Source organism: Arvicola amphibius, chromosome 7 (genome assembly GCF_903992535.2).
Source record: "Arvicola amphibius chromosome 7, mArvAmp1.2, whole genome shotgun sequence".
In the NCBI taxonomy this organism is placed as follows: Eukaryota; Metazoa; Chordata; class Mammalia; order Rodentia; family Cricetidae; genus Arvicola; species Arvicola amphibius.
In genome coordinates, this window is record NC_052053.1 from 1715206 (window position 1) to 1730696 (window position 15491).

Genomic DNA, 15491 nt, shown 5'->3' on the forward strand with positions numbered 1-15491 from the left:
CCAGGAAGGGAAGAAAGCAAGGCAGACAGGAAAACATCTGAGGGCTTTGCTTGTGTTTCTCTGTTCATTGCCTCTGTTTGCCTCTCTGGTTTTTCTTTTTGTTTTTGACACATGGTCTTGCTGGACTGGCTGGCCTGATACTCACTATGTATCTCAGGCTGGCCTCCAACCTGTGGCAATCCTCCTTTCTCAGCTTCTCTAGTACTGAGACCATAGGCCTGTGCTGCCTCCTCACCCAGCAAGAAGAAAATACTCAGTGTGAGAACACAGCTTTCCAAGAAGAAACCTGGGCAGCTCCTTCCTGTGAGTCTTCATTGAGACCATAGTTAGATGTGTAAAGAATTCAACCAGTCTGATGACCTTGGTGGCCTCTACGAGTGAGAAGGGAGGTAGTTATTCCTTCTTTTATTACTCTGCATGTCCCTGTGGATTACAGTCTATCTGTGCAAAAATCTGTAACTTGAAGAGAGTCTGTATTAAAGATGTTTTTAAAACACATAAGACCTTCTCTGGGAAATTCTGATTAATTAGTTTTTCTAGAGCATTTAATGTGTCCAGACTATGGTGAGGAAGATGGGCCTGGAAATCACTGAGCTGAGGATCTCAATGAACAGGAATTATTCTCATACAGCCATCTACTTTCTCTCAGAATTGGACCCCTTGGTTGGCCAATCTACCGCCTTCATAATTATAAACTTGGCATACTTCAATACTGTGTGTGGAAATATTCGTTTATTAAATCTTGGTGTGCAACATACGCATGTACATATGTTTATATGTGTGCACATGTGTGCGTGCTCAATCCAGAGGTAGGTCCCCTAGTTATACTACAAGCTTCCTACCCTCTGAGTCATCTTCCCATCCCTAATCCTTAAAAAAGGAAGTGAACTAATAATTGATCTACATATTCACACGTGCACACTTGTACATATCCACACATCCACACATCCACACATATATCACTCACATTGTCTGTTAATCAGCATCACCAGCATGCCTCTGCATTCCCAACACTAGGACATATTTTTTTAACCTGGAAACTGAATAATGCCCAAGGAGTCATGAAGCCTACAGTCATAGATAGGTCATATATGATATTCGATAGGTTCATGTTCGATAGGTTCTTTTATGACCTATCGAAAGTCTAAAAAACAACCAACTTTACTGAATGGTTTGTTCCTTAAGAACCAGAAATGACTTTTCCAGGCTCCTGTGATGGAAAGAATCCTATGATGCTCTCTGAAAATGCTCTCTATGATGCTCTTCACCCTTCCCACCTCCCAGTGTGTATATTCTACAAAATCCTTGGGACTATTGATGTGGAGTTTCTTCCTGTGGTCGTGTTATATATTCTACAGCAGAACTAATTTTAAGATGGGGATAGTGATGGGATTGTGGCTCAGTGGTGCCCAGCACTCATGAGGCCCTGGGTTCAGTCCCCAGCATGGAAAGAAGGATGGGAAGGAAGGAGGGGAGGAGGGAAGAGGAGGAAAGGAGCATGGAAGAGAGGAGAAAAACCAGATGAGAGGAGAGAGGAAAACAGGGGGAAAGAGGAAGGGAGGGAGGGGGAACAGAAAGACAGAGAATTGGCTATATGGGGTGAATTTGTCTAAGCAAATGAACCCTTAAAAGCAACTGGGCTTTTCCTGAAGTCACAGATCTCTTGTTAGGATATTCAACCCAAGGGACCTATTGTTGGCTTCTAGAGTGTAGTGCACCATGACAAGGAATGTGGGCAGTCCTGAGGACCTAACAGAAGCCCTTCTTGCAGTCAGTGAGGAATCAGGAACCTCAGTGCCATACCCACAAGAAACAGAATTCTTCCACAACCTCATTAGCTCAGAAATGCGGTCAAGCAACCTTTTGATTTCAGCTTTAAGAGCCCCTAAACAGAAACCCCAGTCATGCCACGCTCATATCTCTGATCTACCGAACTGTGTGGCCCGACATTGCTAAACGTGTAGCAATATATCCTGTGGCATGGCTGACCAACTACTTCAGGACCATTTCCCTGTCAGTCGGTTCCCTTGGTGGAGGGGGGGGGGCATAGGCAAGGGCCCCAAGAAATGAGCCCGAGGACCTGCTAGAACAGAACACAGGGACAGAAGAACAGGCAATAGACAGAGGAAGAGTCCTTTCAGATCATAAAAAGACATAAGTAGCCTTTTATAGACTCAGGTTCTGCTCAGTTGGACTCCCCAGCCTCATAAAAAAGATAAAGTCTGAATATGACCAACTGCCTGCCGGCTGGGCTTGGCCAACATCCTTGTGGGGCAGATAAAGGTGGTGAAAGGGGTCAACACAATCCCAGGGGCAAGCGGCCCACGAGATAGGGAAGAAGCCGTTGCTCTATGAAACAGGTCTTGACAACGGCTTCCCTGGCACTTTTCCTCATTTAGGTGTCCTAATACTTGTTAGAGAGTATGATGCCCCACATCCCAGAGCTGGAAGAGCCCTGAGAGATGAGATGTCCGATGGACCAGGTATCCTGATTCCTTCCTGCTCCCTCTCCTCCTCAGCTGCAGCCCGGCAGACCCAAGCCACCGCGATTGAGGACATACAAAACCCACCATCCCCACACTTTCCATTGGAAGTCTCTCTGTTCACAAGCAAATAACCTGATTTCATTGCTGCTGCTTGCAAGGCTGTCTACTAACAGGGTCCTATCCACTGATCCAACGTCACTAGAGTGATAGACCCTCATCAAATTGATTCCAGCTTCTCTAACCCAGCTAACACGTCTACTACTCTATCTCATCTGCTAGACCCCAGCTAACGGTCGCCTGCTCATACAAGCAACCATCTAGACACACACCCCCACCATCCTAGCCAGTTACTTTGCTCCACATCATTCTATTTCTTTTTACATTTTAGTTGCACTTTTGAGATTATAATTATGTTTTCCCTTGCTATTTCCTCCCTCCAAATCCTCTCCCTTCTCTCCTTCAAATTCATGGCTTTTTTAAACAGTTATTGCGTGTGTGATGGGTATACGTATGTGTGTTGTCTATGTGTATGTCTGTTGTGTTCCTAAATATAACCCGTTCGATCTGTATAATGTGACTCCTATGTATGTTTTCAGGGCTGCCATTTGGCCCGGGGTAACTAGTTTGTGTGCTCTTCCCTGGGAAAAGCCATCTCTCCTTTTCCTAGTCTTTATCAGTTGCCGGTAGTTCTTCGTGTAGGGTTGAGGCTCCGTGGGCTTTCCCCTGTCTATTTTGGTATGTCCATTGGAGTCATCTCACTTATGGTCATTCGTGTTGATGAGACTTTATTGGTGTAACTTCTAACATTATTAGGAGATGAAAATCTCACAGCAAACTCTCTGATCCCCTGACTCTTACAATCTTTCTGCCCACACTTCCTCAGTGTTCCCTGAACCTTAGGTGTGAGAATTTTGTAGATGTATCTGTTGGCCACAACTCTGCACTTTGGTTGTTTGTGGTTTTCTGTAGTGGTCTCTGTCTGTTGCCTACGGCAGTGCCATTGATGAGAAGTGAAGACACACGTCTCTGTGGGCAGAAGGACAAATGCTAATAGAGTGTTGTTAGGGATGATGCTGGGCTAATAACGTTCTAGATTCTCCTCCAATAACCATGACTTCTCTAGCACTGAGTAGCTGGCTAGGTTTCCAGTGCCAGGCATGGTTTCCCTTTGGTTGGCGGGATCCTAAGTCCAATTAGACAGTTGTTGGCTGTGGCCAAGGTATGAGTGCCATTGGTGCACCCTCAGGGCTATCGTGCCAGGCTTGTCATTGATGTAGTTCATAGGTACCATAGCTGGGTAGGACTGTTGGTTGCCGTCCTCCTTTGGAAGGTTGCACAGTGTCTTCTGGTACCATGAACACTAACCCACAGGGTGGGGACATTCAGTCCAGTTCCAGCTAAGGGGTCTCTGGGGCCCATTTTTGAAGTTCGTGGTGTCTTCAACTATAGGGACTTACCTCCTATTTCTGGGGTGGAGGGGTAACAAAGACCAATAGCAATAGATTCTGTATTTGGGGACAACCCTAGCCAACAACTCAAAAAAAAAAAAGAGGCTTCCCAAGCCAAGTATTAGGTTTTTGTTAGGTCATCTTTGATTCTTGAAGAGAGCACCATCAGCCCAGATGAGTAAAGTTTGTTAAAACTGTGTGCGTGTGTGTGTGATTGTATATGTAATTGTGTGTATTGTAGGGTTTTCAGTAGATAGTAGTATAATTCCTTGTGAGTTTTCAGACATTGTTATTGTTATTTTACCATCCTCCCTCCTTCTTCTGTATTTACCTCTCCTCCCTCCCTAAAGGGCCTCCCCTCTGCCGTTTCCCTGGGCAGATCACTGGTACCCAGTTATACCCCTTTCTATTGCCCCTCACCAAACACCGCACCCATCCTGGCAAGGATCCTCTTTTACTGCCCTTGCTTTTGTCGTTACTACAGACTATGAACTCATTTCTGAAGATCTGAAGCTAGGAGCCTCCAATGAGAGAGAGCATGTAGCATTTGTCTTTCTGGGTCTGGCTCACTCCACAAAATGGGATCTTTTCGGGTTCTGTCCATTAACTTGAAAAGTTCATGATTTCATTTTTCCTTACAACAGAATGATAAGAATTCCCTACTATATACATGTGCCACCTTTCCACCACCTATCCATCAGTTGGAGGACATAAATTAAGAAGGCTGTCTGGATATCTGGTAGAATTCTGCTGTGAATCCATCTGGTCCTGAACTTTTTTTTAGCTGACTTTTTATTACTATTTCAATTTTGTCATTTGTTGTGGGTCTGTTTAAGTTGTTGACTTCTGAGTTTAACTTTGGTGGCTTGGTTGAATCTAGAAATTCATCCATCAGTTTGTTTTGTTTTATTTTGTTTTGTTTTAAGATTTACTTGTTATGTATACAGTGTTCTTCCTGCGTGCATGCCTGCAGGCCAGAAGAGGGCACCAGATCTCGTTACAGATGGTTATGAGACACCGTGTGGTGAATTGAACTCAATGCTTTTGGAAGAGCAGGCAGTGCTCTTAACTGCTGAGCAATCTCTCCAGCCCCAGTTCAGGTTTTCTGACAGTTTTCTTACAGTTTTCTGTATTTTTAGTGTCTGTCGTATTACTTCCCCACTCATTTCTGATTCTGTTCATTTGCGTCCCCTCTTTGGGCCAAGGATCTCTTAAAGCTGTTTAGCTTCTCAAAGATAAACAAGGGTCTTATTTGTTGACTCTTTGCATTGTGTTCTGTTTTGTTGGTTTCTGCCCTGATTCTTATTATTTCTTGCTATATACTTTGTTTAGATTTGGTTTGTTCTTGCTTTTCCAACTATTTGAGTTCCATCACTAAGCCACTTACTGTGCTCTTTCTGATTTTAATGTACGCACTTAAAGTTATAAGTTCCCCTTGTAGGATTGCTTTCAATGTGTCCCAGAGGTTTTGTTGTGTTGTGTTTTTATTTTCATTTGGCTCCAGAAAGTTTTTTTTTTAATTTCTTCCTTGATTTCTTCTTTGACCCATTCATCATTCAATAATAAGTTGTTTAATCTCCATGAGTTTTCATGTTTACTGGAGGTTCATTTGCTGTCAGTTTTACATCACAGCACACTGTGCTCAGATGGGATATGAGGAATGAGTTCAACCTTTTTTAATTTGGAAAGGATTGTCCCACAATGTGGTTTATTTTAGAAAAGTTTTCATGTGCTGCTGAGTGGAATGTGGATTCTTTGGAGTTTGTATAGAATACTCTGTTGCTATCTGGTAAGTTCATCTGGTGTGATGGCAATTCATCCTGATACTTCTCTATTTTTTTTGTACAGATGACCTGTCTACTAGAAAAAGTGGGCTATTGAAATCACCTATTTGTAAGGGATTGGTGTGAATCTATGTCTAAATCTAGTAATCATTTTTAATGAAATTGGGTGGCCCAGTGTCTGGTAGATAGATAGATAGATAGATAGATAGATAGATAGATAGATAGATAGATAGATAGATATAGATGGGATATTAAGGTAATGTCTTCCTGGTTAACTGTTTCCCTAATTAGGATGAAGTGTTAAGCCTTTATCTCTTCTGTTAAGCTTCAATTTGAAGTCATTTTGTCAGATATTAGGATACAGACACCTGCTTGCTTCCTGGTCCCATATGACTGGATACTTCTGTCCATCATCTGACTGGATACTTCTGCCCACCATCTGACTGGATACTTTAGTCCATGCTCTAAGGTACTGCCTATCTTTTTTAAAACTGTGTTTAGTGGAAGCAACTGAGAGGGATTTTGTTTATTGATCCATTGAATCAGTCTATATCTTTTGATTGGAGAATTTGGGTCATATTTAAAGTTATTATTTGCTTGCTTGTTTTGTTTTTCAGCACAGAATTTTTCTGTGCACATCAAGCTGGTCTCAAACTCAGGGATCCACTTATCTCTGCCTCCCAAGTGTTGGAATTAAAGGTGTGCACCACGATGCCCAGCAATATTTAAGTAATCATTAATGTGTGTGCTAATTGTTGTCATGTGTTGTTGATTTTCGGTGGTGCTGTGTTCTCAGTGGTGTTTTGTGTTTTAATAATTATGGCTTTGTATTTCTTGCCACAGTCTCCCTGATAACTCATTCCTCTCTCCAGCTCCAAACAATGCTTCCTGTGTTTATTTAGGTTTGGTTTATAGTATATAAACATTTTGGGGGTGTTTGTATTCTGAAAAGGTTGTTTTTCCTCTTTCAATCATGAAAGAAAGCTTTATGTATTATGCATTATTCTAGGTTGGTCATTTTAGGACTTGGACTGCGTCGCTTTAGGCTCTTCAGCATTCAAAGATCCCATTGAGAATTCAACCGTATAATTATGGGTTTACCCATGTATGTGACTTGTGTTTTTCTCTTACAACTTTCAATACACCTTGTTTGTTATGTATGCTTAGTGTTTCAACTATGATATACCATAGGGATCCACTCCTCCTCCATTTCCCTTCAGAAAAGAGCAGGCCTCCTGGGGATATCAACCAAACATGGCTATGGTAGTTTGAACGAAATTGGTCCCCATAATTCCATAATCTCATAGGGAGTGACACTCTTAGGAGGTGTGACTTTGTTGGAGTGGATATGGCCTTGTTGTGGGGGTGAGCTTTGAGGTTTCATATACTCAGGATATTGCCCAGTGTGTCAGTCAGCTTCCTGTTGCCTGCAAGATGTAGGACACTAGGCTATTTCTCCAGCACCCTGTCTCCCTGCATGCCACCATGCTCCCTGCCAGGTGGGCTGAACCCCTGAACTGTAAGCAAGCTCCCTCAATTAAATGTTTTCTTTATGAGAGTTGCCATGGTCACGGTGTCTCCTCACAGTAATACTAACTAAGACAATGGCATAACAAGTTACAAGAAGACTAAGAACAAACCCTCATATCAAGGTTGGATGGGGCAACCCAGTAGAGGGGAAAGTATCCCAAGAGCAGGCAAGAGTCAGAAACACCACTCACTTCCAATGTTAGGAGTTCCACAAGAACGCCAAGCTATACAACCATAACACGTTTGCAGAGGACCTAGCTCAAACCCATGCAGGCTCCCTGGTTGTCACTTCAGTCTCTGTGAGCCCCTATGAGCCCTGCTGAGTTGTAACTGTAGGTTATGTTCTCCTGGTGTCCTCTGGTTCCTACAATCCTTCCTCCCCTTCTTCTGGGGGGTTCCCTGAGTTCCATCTAACATTTGGCTGTGAGTATGTGCATCTGCTCCCACCGGTTACTGGATGAAACCTCTCTGATGACGATCGGGCTAAGCTCCAGTCGATGAGTACTGGAGAATATCATTAAGAATCACTTCACTAACTTACTTTTTCTTTTGTGGCCAGTTGTGTTTGGTTCTATCCTGGGTCCCTAGGCTATCCAGCATCTGGTTTCTGGCCATCCAGACAGGGTCAGATGTGGGCTCCCGCTCATGGTGAGGGCCTCAAGCTGGCCCACTCATCAGCTGATCGCTCCCACGTTTATGTGACATCATTACCCCAGCACATTTTGCATCTTTAACAAAAAAAAAAAAAGGATAAGTGTCATTAATTGCAAACCTACTGTGTGGTGGAGCCAGCATAGTCATAGGGAGCCCCACTGGTCCTCACTCTTCGCTAAGTAGAGATGATAACCTTCATTCTCAAGCAAAGAAACAGCCGTACCAAGAGGCTGTCTAACTCTCTAGGACACCTGGCTGGAGGACGTGAGAACAGGCTCACTCCTCACCACCTCCAGGACTTCAGGGAAGTCAAGAGCCACACACACCCCCACCCCCCCACCCCCGGCATCGACATTTTTGCGCATTTGGATTTTCCACATTGACACACACACAAAAATGAATATGAAGACTGATATTTTTCATTGACTTTGGCTTAAGGTTTTCGATAATGAGAAAATCTGTTGTTTTCTTTTGCGTCTGAAGTCTTCCTACTGCAGGCAAGAGGAAGAGCACACGTCCCTTCATCAGGCAGAGACAAACTTGAGTTGAGGCTCCCAGGATGGTTTTCCATCCCAGCCTAAGGTGGTGGCTTTCCAGACTCCAGCCGGACCGAGATGTCCCCGCTCTGCAGTTCCATCAGGTCACCAGAGACACGCAAGCACATTTGTGGCTCAGCCAGGTGGTTCGTGTGCTGCGTGCAAGGTCCTGCCTGAAGTGCTGAAAGTTCCCTGTGTCCCCTCATCAACAGTCTAAGCAGTTGTTTGAGGACGGCAAGATGGCTCAACGGGTCTTGGTGCCGAGCCTGACAGTTGGATGGTCCCCACAGGTAGAGAGAGAGAATGGCCTGGTGGAAGGAGAGAACTGACTCCCGGAAGTTATCCCACTCTCGTGTGCCCAGTGTAGCGTGTGCCCCCTCCCCCACACAATAATAAAAGTGTACTTTTAAAAGTGAGTATTTGGTTAAAGCAGCAAGATCAGGGACACCTGAGGAGATAAACGAGAAGGTTTACACCTGAGTGTGAGATAACCAAATTAACCAGATAGCAGGAAGTAAAGAAGTAAGTGTGGTCTTGGCAGATTTCCCCTTGCCAAGTCTACCAAATCCTTCTCTGGGAAGTACAGAGAACCAGTGCCCTTTCACCTAGTAAAATTAACTTTTTTTTCTTTTTTGGGATTTTTCGAAACAAGGTTCCTCTGTAGATTTGGAGCCTGTCCTGGAACTAGCTCTTGTCGACCAAGCGGGCTTCGAACTCACAGAGATCCACCTGCCTCTGCCTCCTAAGTGCTGGGATTAAAGGCGTGCGCCACCACCACCTGGTGTAAAATTAACTTTACAGTAATTACACCTTTATACATATTCTAAGGCGTCTAGTTGAAACAGACGGAATTGTGGGTAAGTGCCTAAGAAAACTGTTCCAGGGAGGGGATCACCCCCAGACCTTCCTGAGGGTGGGCGAGGAGAGGAGGAGCAACAGCCTGAGGCTTCCCGGTGCAGGCGCTAGAGGCAGCCCCCGCTGCTGCGCCTTGTGTCTTGCTTTTGCTTTGTTACCTGCTGAAAACCAATCTTCCTGACTGTTCGCTCTACCTGGGCCTTCGTGTGGATTCCCCTCCTTGGAGAAAGGCTGTGGAGGTGCGCAACCGCAGGAGGCCAGGGCGGCACTGCAGCTCCCCAGCTCCAGTACAAATCTTCTTGTCACTCCACAGTGGAGACACTGCGCACCGCAGCCCCGGAACCTGGAGATTCCAATTCCGGGGCCCGAGACGAAGCAGTCCCTTATTCCCAAAATTTCTCTCATTCTTTTGTTGTTGATATTGCTTTTCTTTTTGGAACAGGGCTTCTCTGTATAATAAATAGCTCAGACTCACAGAGTGAGTTTTAAGTCCGAAGTGCCGGGATTTAAAGGCATTGCTTTCCCATACTCAGCTCACTCCCGTGCTTGTGGCAAAATTTACTGGAATTTTTATCTCCCCTATAGTTGGGCAGAGTGAAGTGCAGTGTGAATAAAGAATTCTTTTTGTTTTATTTTGCTTTGGTTTGAAGGTCGTCCAGCTCCTGGCGCCTGCAATACCCAGAGTCTTTCCTACACAAATTGGACCCAGGAAACAAACTGTTGAGGGAGACATGAGCAAATATTTGGGGTTAGAAAATGAAAACTCAAAACCCTGGAATAGGATCTGGTATGAAGTAGCCATGATCCTGGACTTTAAGGCCAGGTGAGTCAGCCAGATGATGAAAGTCACACAGGCTGCTTATGTGTCCAGGAGCAAGGATGCCCTATCTGTGAGCTCCTTATCGCTCAACAAAGAACAGGGGCCTGTCTTTGATGAAAACAGAAATGTCATAACAAAACAATGTTAGAGGCAGGAGTTCTTATTCTGTCTCTGTCTTCGAAATGAAACCATAGGAATCCTTGCTCCAAGCGCTCTTTCTCAGGGAGGGCTGCCAGCACTGGGGCATTGGCATACAGCACCTTCAGCTGAATCAATCAGCTTCACATGATCAGTGAAGATTAACGGAGGCACACTGGGTCATGGCAGGACCCATGAGCCTCGGGCATCATGGTGAGAGCACTCACTGAACCAGAAGTGCTACAAAAAACTTTATTTATTTATTTATTTATTTATTTATTTATTTATTTATTTATCGTGTAGGTGCGATACATAAATGCCTGGTGGTCATAGGCAACTCACAAGAATCCTTTCTCCCCTCCCACCGTGTGGGTCCCCCAAGAATCAAACCCCAGTCGTCAGGGTTGGCATCAAGTGCCTTTACCCACTGAGCTATCTCCCTATCCACAAAAGTTTGAGCAGTGAACAGACACACAGGGGCAAACTCTGAGACAGAGAGAGAGATACTAGAGACTCTGAGAGGGAAAGGAGCTCTTTTATAGAAGTTACCTTCCAGGCAGTGGTGGTGCACATCTTTAATCCCAGCAGTTGGGAGGCACAGGCAGGTGGATCTCTGTGAGTTCTAGGCCAGCCTGGTCTACAAGAGCTAGTTCCATGACAGCCAGGCCACACAAAGAAACTCTTGTCTAGAAAGAAAGAAAGAAAGAAAGAAAGAAAGAAAGAAAGAAAGAAAGAAAGAAAGAAAGAAAGAAAGAAAGAAAGGAAGGAAGGAAGGAAGGAAGGAAGGAAGGAAGGAAGGAAGGAAGGAAGGAAGGAAGGAAAAAAGAAAGGAGGTTGGAGAGATGGCTCCATGCTTAAGAGCACTGACTGCTCTTCTAGAGGCCCTGAGTTCAATTCTCAGCAACCACATTGTGGCTCAAAACCATCTGTAATGAGACCTGGCTCCCTCTTCTGGCGCGCGGGCACACATGGAAGGAATGCTGTACACATAATAAATAAATAAATCTTTAAGAAAGAAAGAAAAGAAAAGAAGTTTCCTGGCCTTGCTTCCCACTTGTGTGGGACTGAGTCTGAACAGAATTCAAGAGGGCAGCCCACTATCTTGTTACATTTTAAATCTCACATATCCTACCCAGCGATCAGTCACCTGGGGTCCTCAGGGGTCAGGCTCTGATGATCTGAATAAGTCATCACAAGTCACTGGGGTCTGACTGCTAGGAAGTCTCCTCTTTATTTTTGGTCCTGTTTTTTTTTGGGGGGGGGGGGATCTTTTTGTCTCTACACCTCACTCTCTGGAAACTCCCTCCGTGAGAGTTTTGAAATGAGCCCTGGTGACATCTGGCCGCTTGCTGGGTTCTGCCCTTACTCACACTCTCCTTTCTGCTTGCTCGGTCTGTTCCATGGCTCTGGGTTGTCTGCGCCCCCTGTGCTGGTAACAGAAAGAAAGTAGAAGAAGAAACATCCCAAGAATGTGTGTAGGAAAGTGATAGCCAATGATGGGATGGATGAATATAAGAGGAATCATAAACCTGCGATTGTAGGAGCCAGCCTTGATAAGCTCAATAGAGGCCCGAGTCTCAGCAGTTTACCCTGGTTCCAAGAAAGACCACAAACTGAGACCACCCAGGCACCACCCAGGAACAAACCATCCAAAGGAAATTCCCAATGTTCCAACCATTGTAGATAGGATCACCTACCAGCACACACCCATCTCTCTTCACCAGGACACCCCTAGACAAATGTCAGCCAATCAGGAGTCCTGAGCCTTAGAAATCCCTCACCCCTACCTTTGCTGCCATAAAAACCCATCCCTAACTGAGCTGGGGACTCTCCGACCACTCCAATACAATGGACACACAGAGATACCGAGTTTGCACTTGTGTAAGAATAAAGGTGCTTTGGTTTTACATACAGGACTCGGTCTCCCCATCAGTTTTGGGGGGACTCTGTGATCCGGGCATAACACGATGGCATCATAAACAGCTTTTATATCATATTTTGGTAACTTTGATGACACTAGTTGATAATCCTCTCAATTTACAAAATGATAAAATGGGACTAATTGCATCTACTTCTCTGACCAAAACAGGCTTAAAGAGCATCACACACGTCCCTAAGGAATTGTTAACTAAACTTCACATGATGGTACTGTCCCCAGTGGAGGCCCAGCCACGTGGGATTCCCCTCTGTATGTGAACGTGCACAGCCCCTTGGCAGCTGGATTCGGTTCCTGTTCCCTGCTCATGCAGAGGACTGCTGATCTGTGTGTCTACCCCTAAATAAAGAGACCTTTATTATACTCCATTCTGGCCTAGTATGGGACTATTTTATTGTGATCAACAACAGCCCACCATGGCACTATGGGACACAGTGAAGGCAGTTGCCCCTCTGAAGCACAATTAATAAAAACTGCAATTGCCCTCTCTGAAACACAATTAATAAAAACTCAGAGACAGAAATTGGGGTTCAACCTAAATATCTGAAAAGCAAAGCAGCCAGCCACTGGCTCTTACCTCCACCTCAGTTTGAAACAGCAATCCTGCCTCCTGGAATCTCAGAATGAGATTGTGAGCTGTCTCCTCCCGTTTTATATTCCTCTCCAAAACTGGGATTAAAGGCATGCACTGCCCGGTTTCTACGGCAAACTAGTGTGTCTACTGGGATTAAAGGTATGTGTTATCACTGCCTGGTCTGTAAGGCTGATCAGTAGGGCTGTTTTACTCTCTGATCTTCAGGCAAGTTTTATTTATTAAAATACAGATGAAATATCACTACACCCCTCTCTGCTGAGATTGATGGCTACAATCCAGGATTACAGTGGAAGTTCATCTGGTCAACCCAAACCGTGGGAACCCTGTGCTGCTGGCTTCCACCTGAGAAGCTGCAAATGGTTTCTTCCAGGAAGAGACTGAGAGAGAGGGAGGGAAAGAGGGAGGGAGGAAGAGCTCTCTACAGAGTCCCCGCGGAGGAAGGGAGCTCTCACTTCTTGATTAGCTTCCCAGAAACCACCTCTAACTCTCAAGAAATGAGTGTTCTCTGCATTTCTTAAAAAATCCAAGGGTTTTATTTATTCATTTTGTCTACTTTATCAATTTTTGGTTTTTTTTTTTTTTTTTTGGTTTGGTTTTGGTTTGGTTTTGGTTTTTTGATACAGGGTTTCATTGTGTAGGCTTGGTTGTCCTAGAACTAGATTTATAGACCAGGCTGGCCTCAAACTCACAGAGAGCCTCCTGCCTCTTCCTCCCAAGTGCTGGGATTAAAGGCATCCACCACTACCACCTGGTTCCAAGCCTCTTTCTTAAATAAAAGCTCTATTTAGTAGAATTCATATCCCATATAACTCATCCATTTGAAGTATAAAACTCAGAGGTTATAAAGTATATTACAGCCTTCAAATGCATCAATTTTTATTATTTATATATCTATTTTTGTTGTGTTGTTTGTTTTGGAAACAAAGTCTCTCTTTGTAGACCAAGCTGTTCTCAAACTCACAGTGTTAGGATTAAAGGTATATACCACCATGCCTGCTCTAACAATTTTTGAAAACTATTCCTACACCATAGTGGGATATTTTACTCATTTGGCTTTGGGGGGGGCTCACCACCCAGCTCCCAAAATAAGCTTCCTCACACAGAGGTTTATTCTTACTTATGAATGCCAGGCCTTAGCTTGGCTTGTTTCTTGCCAGTTTTTCTTAAATTAAGAAAATCTACCTTTTCCCTCTAGGCTTTTATGTCTCTTAATCCTGTATATGGGTTAATAGGTGGCTAGCCCCTGATGTCCTCCGCTTCTGTTCTCTTGTTCCTCCTCTCCCTCTTGTTCCTCCTCTCCCTCTATGTATACTCTCTTGCCTGCCAGCCACGCCTAGCCTTTCTCCTGCCTCGCTATTGGCCGGTCATCTCTTTATTAGGACCGTCAGGTGTTTTAGACAGGCACAGTAATGCAGCTTCACAGACTTAAAGCAAATGCAGCGTAAACAAAAATTACACACCTGAAAATCGTCCCCAACACTAGTCACTACCTGTGCCCTGCCCACATGGGTACAGACAACCTAGAAGGCTTTCTATCTCTGTGGATTTGCATATTCAGGACATTAATATGTAAACGGGGATCAATTATACTACTTATAGCCTCTGGTGACTGGCTTCCTCACTTAGCACAATGCTTTCAAGTTCTTCCACTTTATAGCATGTGTCAGGACTTCATTGATTTTTTTTTATTACTGAACAATATCCCATTTTATGAGTATGTTTTTAAAAAAAATTTATTTATATGTTTTATGCATGAGTGCTCCATCTGCATATGTATGCTTGCTGCATGTCAGAAGAGAGCATCAGACCCCATAATAGATGGTTGTATGTAAGCTGCTGTGTGGTTGCTGGGAATTGAACCCAGGTCCTCTGGAAGAGCAGCCAGTGCTCTTAACCACTGAGCCATCTCTCCAGCCCTATGAGTATGTTTTATTTGTTCATTAATAGACCTGAGATGTCTTTGGAGCTTTAATGTGTTGTCTGTAACGTTAGCTGTGCTTGTCACAGTAGCTTCCGTGAGCCATGTATTTGATCTAATTCCTATCCCTAGCAACACCCCAGGGAGACCAATGTCTTTTCCCATATTAATGGTGAGATGTGGAGGTGAAGTAGCCATCTACGGTCACACTAACAAGCGGCAGAGCTGAGATTCCCCGTGCACCCCACTTCACCTGGCTTCACTTACTCCTTCCTGCTTGGTGCTCTTGCTTCCTTCCAATTGGCAACGAGGCTGAAACAAGGGGGAAAAATCCTTTCATCCACCGGCCATGCACTCCAAGTACTGGCTAGTTTCATGTCAGCTTGGCACGGACTAGTCAGCTAAAGGGAAGGAATCTGAAATACCTCTGCAAGATCAAGCTGTAGGGCATTTTCTTAATTAGCGACTGATGGAAGAGGGCCCAGCCCACTGTGGGTGCTGCCATCTCTGGGCTGGTGGTCCTAGGGCCTATAAGAACGCCATGAGGAATGTCCCATGGCCTCTGCATCAGTTCCTGCCTCCCGTGTTTGAGTTCCTGCCCTGACTTCCTTCAGTGATGGACCATGATGTAGAAGTGTGAGCCAAATAAACACTTTTCTCTGCAACTTGCCTTTGGTCACGGTATTTCAACACAGCCATGGTAACCCTAACTAAGACACTGTGACCTTTAACTGGCACCCTGTATACAGCAAGCACAGGGCAGGTATTCTATCAGGTACAACCCAGATACC